This window comes from Gracilinanus agilis, chromosome 5, assembly GCF_016433145.1.
Source record: "Gracilinanus agilis isolate LMUSP501 chromosome 5, AgileGrace, whole genome shotgun sequence".
NCBI lineage: Eukaryota > Metazoa > Chordata > Mammalia > Didelphimorphia > Didelphidae > Gracilinanus > Gracilinanus agilis.
The window spans coordinates 136,150,254-136,158,232 of NC_058134.1; the positions used below are offsets into that span (position 1 = coordinate 136,150,254).

Here is a 7,979-nt window from a genome sequence, read left to right on the forward strand (position 1 = left end):
CTGTGGTAAAATCGAATGTAATGGACCTCTGTACCAGCAGCAATGCAATGACCCAGGACAATTCTGAGGGATTTATGGTAAAGATGCTACCCACATTCAGAGGAGGGACTGCAGGAGAGGAAACATATAAGAAAAACAACTGCTTGAACGCATGGGTCGGGGTAGACATGATTGAGGGTGTGGACTCAAAACTACCACACCAATGCAACTACCAACAATTTGGAAATTGGTCTCCATCAAGGACACATGACAAAACTAGTGGAAATGCGCATGGGTAGGGGGGGTGCGGGGGGGGGGGTTGAAGGGGAAAGGAGGAGCATGAATCATGTAACCATGTTAAAAATGAATATTAATAAATGTTTAAAAAAATAAATAAATAAATAAATGCAAAAAAAACATAAAATGGAAATAGTTTTTTTTAAAAAAGGTATGTAAATTTTAAACTTGATCTTTAATTATGTTTAAAATTAAGTATTTTGATGGATTTGTCAATCCTACATTCTTTATTCAAGGCAGATCCACCCGAAGTAAATCCAATATCAGAAGCCCCATATGGACTAATGATTTCAGCTGAAGAGAGTTGATTGAGCTGCCTCTTCCCATATTGAAGAACAAGTTCACAATGACTATTTAAAAAACAAAATATAAAACATAAGAAGTCTATATCAACCAAGATAAGAATAATACACACCAAGTCTTTATGCATCTCAAAATCTTAAATAGCCAGACCAGATTATCAACAAAATTTTGTTTTTGTTGTTTTTGTAAATTCTGTAGAACATACCTAATCAATCAATCTAGACTTCTTACATTTGTTATTAGTCACAATATTACAAGATTGCAACTTTGAGGTAAAATGGTCTGTATAGGTCATCTAGTCTAATCTCTAATTTTTTTTAATAGACTAAGTAACTGAGTCCAAGAAAAGCTAAAAGTTGTCCAAGGCCCCACCTATAGTGAGAAGCAAGATCTCCCCAAGACTCATGTCCTCTGACTCCAAATCCAGCACTATCTCACCAGTTCTAAACTGCCTCCCTATAATCTCTAAACTCTAATATTAAATATTAGCATTCATTATATGTATATATTAGTTACCAATCATGATGGCATCTCCCAAACTAAACTGATATAATTAAAAAATATGATTTTTTTGTGTAGATCAAATAATAAAATCTAAATAAAGTATTGGAAAACCCTAAAGAGCTATGAAAATGGCAGCTTTGTCATCATTATCAATACTAAAAATTATCTGATTGTCTAACTACCTTTTTTCCTCTCTTTTGCTTATACCTTACTGACTTCAATAATCTAACTTTGCCATTTCCGTGTTTCTTGTTAGCATCCATTAGCCAGCTTGCCAGACTGTGACCGTAGAATGCAACTATAAAAGCCCCACTCATTTTAATTGTATAAAGCAATTTTATGTCACTGCTGTCACCCAGAGACTGCTGAATCCCTTGTTCATCCATCTGATGCCACCACTGCAGGCACTACATATTCAGTCATGAATAAAAAGGAATTGATGCAAAAGGCCAAACTGGCTGAGCAGGCTGAGAGATATGATGCCATGGCATCTCACATACACTCTATAACTGAGCAAGGAGCTGAATTATCCAATACAGAGACAAAACTTGTCTTTGTTGCTTACAAAAATATCTTAGGGGCCCAAAGGTCATCTTGGAGAGCCAATTCAAATTTTGAACAAAAGGTGGAAGGTGCTGAGAAAAAACAGCAGATGGCACAAGAATACAAAGAGAAAATTGAGACACGAGTAAGAGAGATCTGCAATGATGTGCTAGGTCTATTGGGAAAGGTCTTGATTCCTAATACTTCACAAGAAGAAAGCAGTTTTCTATTTGAAAATGAAAGGAAACTACTACTGTTAATTGTCTGATGATGACAAGAAAGGAATAATGGATCAATCACAACAAGCATATCAAGAAGCATTTAAAGTAATCAAAAAGGAAATACACTCAATGCATCCCCTAAAATTGGATCTGTGTTCTATTATGAGATCCTCAGGCATGAAGTGGTAATTGCATCTTTTTATTTTCAATTTACTTTAGAGAATTAATTTGATGGAAAAATTGAGAAATAAATTATAAAGTTTCCTGCTGTTCACTTTCATTATTTTTGCTGCATATTTTATTTATATTTAAATGGTTTAGGCAACCTAAAAACAAATACATAAGTAAAGATGCAGAAAAAATTAATTCTATTGATATTCATAAAATCATCATATATCAGGCACAATACTGAAACAAAAAAAAAACTCATGTATTTAACTTTATTTAGTTTTTTTGCTTTTGTTATTTTTGGAAACTTGCCTATCATGTATTGCTATTAAAATAATTAACAAAGAAATAACATGAGATGATGGCTACCTTTGTTTAATGTCTTAAGACATTTTCATGAACAATCCAAGCATAATTGTTAAGAATATGTGTATTAAGTTGATATTAGTAGAATATAAGTCTTATGAATGGAAAAATAAATGAAATGAAATTATATAAAGATAATTGGGATTCTAATGTTAGCACTTACTCATGAACCCCAGTGACATAATCATAAGTCTTAGCTGTCCATCTATAGTCATATTGGCAAGAGAGGTCAGCATCATATTGAAGAACAAGATTGTGCTTATTGGTTTATTACCAAAAGTGAGAGCAATCATTTGGGCTATTCTGAAATAATAAAGAAACAATCTGCATTTAAGAATTTAAACAAATCACATTAAATCAGATTTTTCTTTATGTTTCATGATGAGGATATCTCATTTTCTTTGGTGTTAATGTGAAACATAAATATGTAGTGATGGATACAAGCATTCTTATTACTCATATGCAGCACTGCATTTGGTAAATAAGAACAGAAAGAGAGAAGGGTTTTTTTTGTCTCTTTGGGAGTTTTAGCAGGGATTGTTAAATTTGAATCTTTATAATAGACTAAAAGAGAGTATGTCAAAACCCCTGGTGTGCAACAGTTAAAAGATTTTCAGTACCAAGACACAATTTCCGCTTGTTTGCTAGCCTTCAAAGTAAAGCAAAGGCTCTTTGAAAAGGACCAGATTAAAATCAATAATCTCAGCCACACTTTCCACTAAATTCCTATCCCTGTGCCCCATCATAACATGGAAGTTACCTATGGAAAGATTAATCTAGAACAAGCTCTTTCACATTTAACAAATATAAAAGTCTTTCAACATGAATTCAGCAATAGATGTTGCTGTTTAAGGACAAGTCTAACCTCAACTGGTGAAATCATGGATATTTTTAAAGGTATTTTCTAGTACTGATCAGCTCTTTCTAGAACACAGAAATACTTACTGTGTTTAAACCTTCTCTGTTGCTAACAGTAAAATGCCAAAAAAAAGAAAAGAAAAGAAAAAAAGTTCCAAAAAGGAACCAGGTTATATTTGAGTAGAAAATAGATTGAGTGACATTGAAATTAATGGAATCATAAACTCCTGGTATTAGTGGTCAGCAATATTTTCACACATCTTAAACTAAGTTAATATGCAGAAGTGAAGGCACAAACGATAACACAAATATCTTTTGAAATCTCAGCTCAATGAAAAGTCTATCTCTTACTCTTCAATATTTGTATATTTTTATTTCATTAAAGAGTGGAATCTTTCTTTCAAAAGCCTTTAAAATTATTCTAAATATATCTGTGTAATTATGTTTTATCTACAATGGATTTTTCTCTGTAGGAATTCCCTACAGAAAAAAGCATCACTAGCACAGACACCTCCTTTAGGTTTTCCAGTTCATGAGTTCCAGCCAGAAGACTGGGTTCTCATCTGATCCTGGAAAGAAGAAAAACTGAGTTCAAGTTGGGAAGGGCTCCTCCAGGTCCTATTGACCAATAATACAGCCGTTCAAACTGCAATGTGACTGGAGCCGATATGCTAGAGAGGAACCCCAGAGACATGGACAGTTGAGATTTGGGCAGACCAGCCTTTGAAGTTGACTGTGAGAAAGACTGCAACACCTCCTGGTACTTGAATAAACTCTTACTTTAAAAGACTGCTAGCCAGAGAGGAAGCTGCCAAGATCTCTGACTTCAAAATCATTGACTTATTGATAGTAACTTTGGGGTTTTTGTAAACTAGAGCAGAGAATTAATGTAGGGAAGAGAGGGCCCCTTCTCTGCTATTTTCTGTTTTGTAGAAGAACCCCTGGTTTCATACATTTGGTTTGATCCCTACTCATCAGATTTTGAGGATGGGGGTGGGACAGAGAATTGTTGTTTTATGGGAATTTTTAACATTGTGATAGGTGCCATTTTGAAGAACTAAAACAAAGGACAGCTACAGAAAGACTTGAAAGAGGTGAACAAAAGATATGAGCTCCATGTAGGAAAAGGGCATCAGATAATACAGATAGATTTATGCCTCTAGTGAAACCTAAATGTAAGAATGTAAAAGAGCTGGCTGGTCTTCAGAACAGTCCAAAATATCTTCCCCCCCCCTCCAAATGTGTCCCTCTTATAGGAATTGGTCAGGATTGTGGTGGTCAATAGAGCCATGAGGATGGACAGCCAGCCCCAAAAACTTATAATGGAAAAATGCTTTTTACCTCTTAGCAGTCCATTAATAATTATAATTTGATCCAATTCTTAACTGTTACAAACTTTAAGGAAGAATGGGCAGGCTGGTATGAATTTTGGATTGCAAGATATATAGATGTGTCTATTTTAGTAGATTTCTGATTACCCCAGTGATGGAAGGAAACCTAAGTAGCAAAATGACAGAATCAGAGAGTATTTCAGACTACAGCTTTTTCCAGGAAATCTCTGCGTTGAACCTGATGTGTCAACTGCTGAGGATTTAACATGAGTCATTGAGATAGAAACAGGATATACTGGCACTAATGCCTGGTGGGAATGGCTCAGTTATACTGCTAGTAACTTGGGAAAATCAGATTGTTACAATTGTGCAAGTGGAAGGCCTGGAGTGCACATTGCTCCATTTCCAATGGGGCTAGATAAGTTTGAGACTGAATTCAAGTGCATGGTTTATTTCTTTAGAGAGTTGGTCCCAGAGCACTGTGAAGCACTGTCATCCCAATACCCTCCCATGACTCTGGGAATGAAGAGAATACTCTCATCAAGGAAGGATCACTGGGAACATACAGCATGTATCTCACAACATGCAAGAGGTGTCTCTGATCCTTGATGGCTGGGGTGTTCAGATATATGGGATTTGACTGACAGGCCTGAATTCAGTGGATCTCTGGTGGTCCTGTGGAGAACCTATGCTGAGAAAGGTCTTGGTAAACTGGACTGGTAATGAAATTGGCCATTCCCTTTACTGTAGTGTATCTGTATCTGAACCAGACCCAGGAAGAAGGCAAGACAAGGCTGAAGAGAAATGCCTCTCAGAACTGGATTGATCCTTTGGTGTTCTTGGATATTATTGGGGTACCCAGAGGAGTCCCGGATAAATTCAAGGCTAGAGCTGCTGATGTGGAATCTCTTTTCTGGTGGGTAACTATAAAGAAGAATGTGAATTTGATTCATTACATTTACTACAACCAATAGATTTGTAAACTATACTAGGGATGCAATTATAGGTTTAGCTCAGCAATTGGATGCAAGCAGTTGGATGACATGGGATAATAGAGTTGCCTTGGACATGACCCAGGCAAAGGAAGGAGGAGTTAGTGTTATGAGGAAGATCTTGCTGTACAAATATACCTAATATGTCCCCAGATGGTTCTGTCACAAGGGCACTTAGAGAGTTGTGTTCTCTCAGAAGAACTGAAGAGAAATTCAGTAGCTAATACTACCCCATGAACTGAGAGGTGAAACATAATGTTCAAGAAGTTGGACACAGATTGTTCAAACCATAATTATTATTGTTTTTTCTCTTACTTATTAACTGTTTGATTCCCTGTTTTATTATTCTGATTCAAACAATGTAGAGAAAATGCATATTGATTTTGAGAAAGCAGAAAGTGATAGCTCAATCTAAGAAGGAAGCCAAATCGGGTGCAATGCTTTGGCTCTTTGGAAATGAAGGCTCTGAAGAGAGGGAATAATGTAAACAAGGAAGTGAAAATAGGATTGTATGGGATGAGATTGTGAATTATCCCCCAGTATACATTGATTAACTGATTAGTATTAGTAATCCTAAATTGGTAATTTCCTATAGAAAATTAGTGCAAAAGTTAGGTACCCTTCACTAGGGAGATACCGATCTCTTCGTATGAAGAATAGAGAAATTCCCCTTCCCAAGCAGTATATATATATATATATAATTACATACATAAATATATACCTTTATTATACTTTTTCTAATGTGGCTAAAAGAAGTACCTCCCCTTCTTTCAATTCTTGTGGGAGGAAGATGGGTGAGATGGGTGTCCTATTTCTCATAGGAGATATCTTGAAACTTACAAGTTATAATCTTTACTGTGTCCCAAATGTTTCATCCTGAAAGGCTTTGGACATGTAAATTTTGACTCAACTGAGAAATTGCAAATTTATGGAATGCTCCCATGGGCTTGGAAACATTGGGAAAACTTAAGGATAGAACAAGATAAAGAAATATAACATCCAAAAGCATTATGTCACACTCAGATGGTGGGAACAAGAGGAGAAAGTATTGTGTTAGATTCCTATAAATTTATTTATTCCTGAGTTAATTTGAGCTCCCATGGACACTGTTTTCTGAGAGATGCCTCCCGACAGTGGGTTCACACTCTCTCTCTCGCTCTCTCTGTTCCCTCCCCACCCCCTTCCTAAATAAAACCGCATGATCTCTGCCAGCATCTAAGTCCCCTGTCTGCTCATTAGAGTGATTTCTGGGGGTAGGAACTCTCCCCCCCACTCCACACAACACTGTCACACTTCATATATCAGGGCAGTATATAGTAATCTTTGTTGCCATGTTGCTATGAAGAAAGAGTAAGTTCGACCCTGGCTAAAAGTAAGGCGTTTCCCATTCCTCAAGAATGGACAGGCAGGAGGATGAGGGGACACCAGCTTTGGCTACTTGCTATCCAATCTCCAGGGGACAAAGCCTGACTCTGAGGCAATCCTGAGGTTCTACACTGTCCCAGATGCTCAGAGAATAGCTTTCCAAGTATTAGCGAAAGCACACGGAACCACATGGAGGGATGGGCAAGGTTGAGGGCTTTAGATTCCTCCCGGACGCTGTTCCCCCACCCCCTTCTCTTACTGGTTCATTTTATTCCGTTAGTTGAGCTCGCGCTTATTCAGCAGGAGCCGCCACTGCACCTTCGGGACGTCTCCAACAGAAGCCACTCAGTGGAGTTTTCCCAGATCCTTTTACCTGAGATGGTATCGTCCAGAGTTGTCAGCTCCATTAACCTGGCTGTCCCTGAGAAGGTGGTGAAGGCGCAAGCCTGAGGCTGAGGTTTTTTTGAGACAAAAAAATAAAATCTTTTTCATCACAATGATGAAAAGGCAGGAGTACTTATGGCGGATCCTTCTCTGGGCCTCTTTTCCTGCTCCAGACTCTCACCTCGGATCTAGAGAGCAAAGACTTAGACCAAGAGTGCCAAGAAGTGAGAATCGCCCTGTCAAAGGCAGCAAGGAGATTGAACTAAGTATGGGTTTGTCAGAGGCCTTGATTTATGGTAAGATGATGCAGAACAGCCTGGGCTTGTTAGCTAACGGCAAGTTGGTTCCAAACCTCTAGATCTCCAGGGCTGGTTAAGCCCTAAAGGGTCTGCTATCCAATCTCCAGGAGAAGGAGGAAGAGACTGATTCTCTGCTGTCCCAGGTATTCAGAGAAAAGCTTGAGGGGACAAACATGGACTCCTGGGGATGGGGAAGGATGGCGGGCTTAGGTTCTTCCAGGGGGCCTTCCCTCAAACTCCTTTGCTTACAGGTTCATTTTGTCCCCTTTGCTGAGCTATTGCTTTTTCAACAGGAGGAGCCACTGCACCTTCGGGATGTCTCTGACAGAAACTTCTCGGGGGAGCTTCCAAAGGTCGTTTTTTCCAGAG

General features: G+C 37.9%; 1 pseudogene; it reads left to right on the plus strand.

Moving 5' to 3' along the window:
- Positions 1-1,504: 1,504 nt before the first annotated feature.
- On the plus strand, positions 1,505-2,036 carry LOC123249960 (annotated as a pseudogene).
- The last annotated feature ends 5,943 nt before the right edge of the window (positions 2,037-7,979 follow it).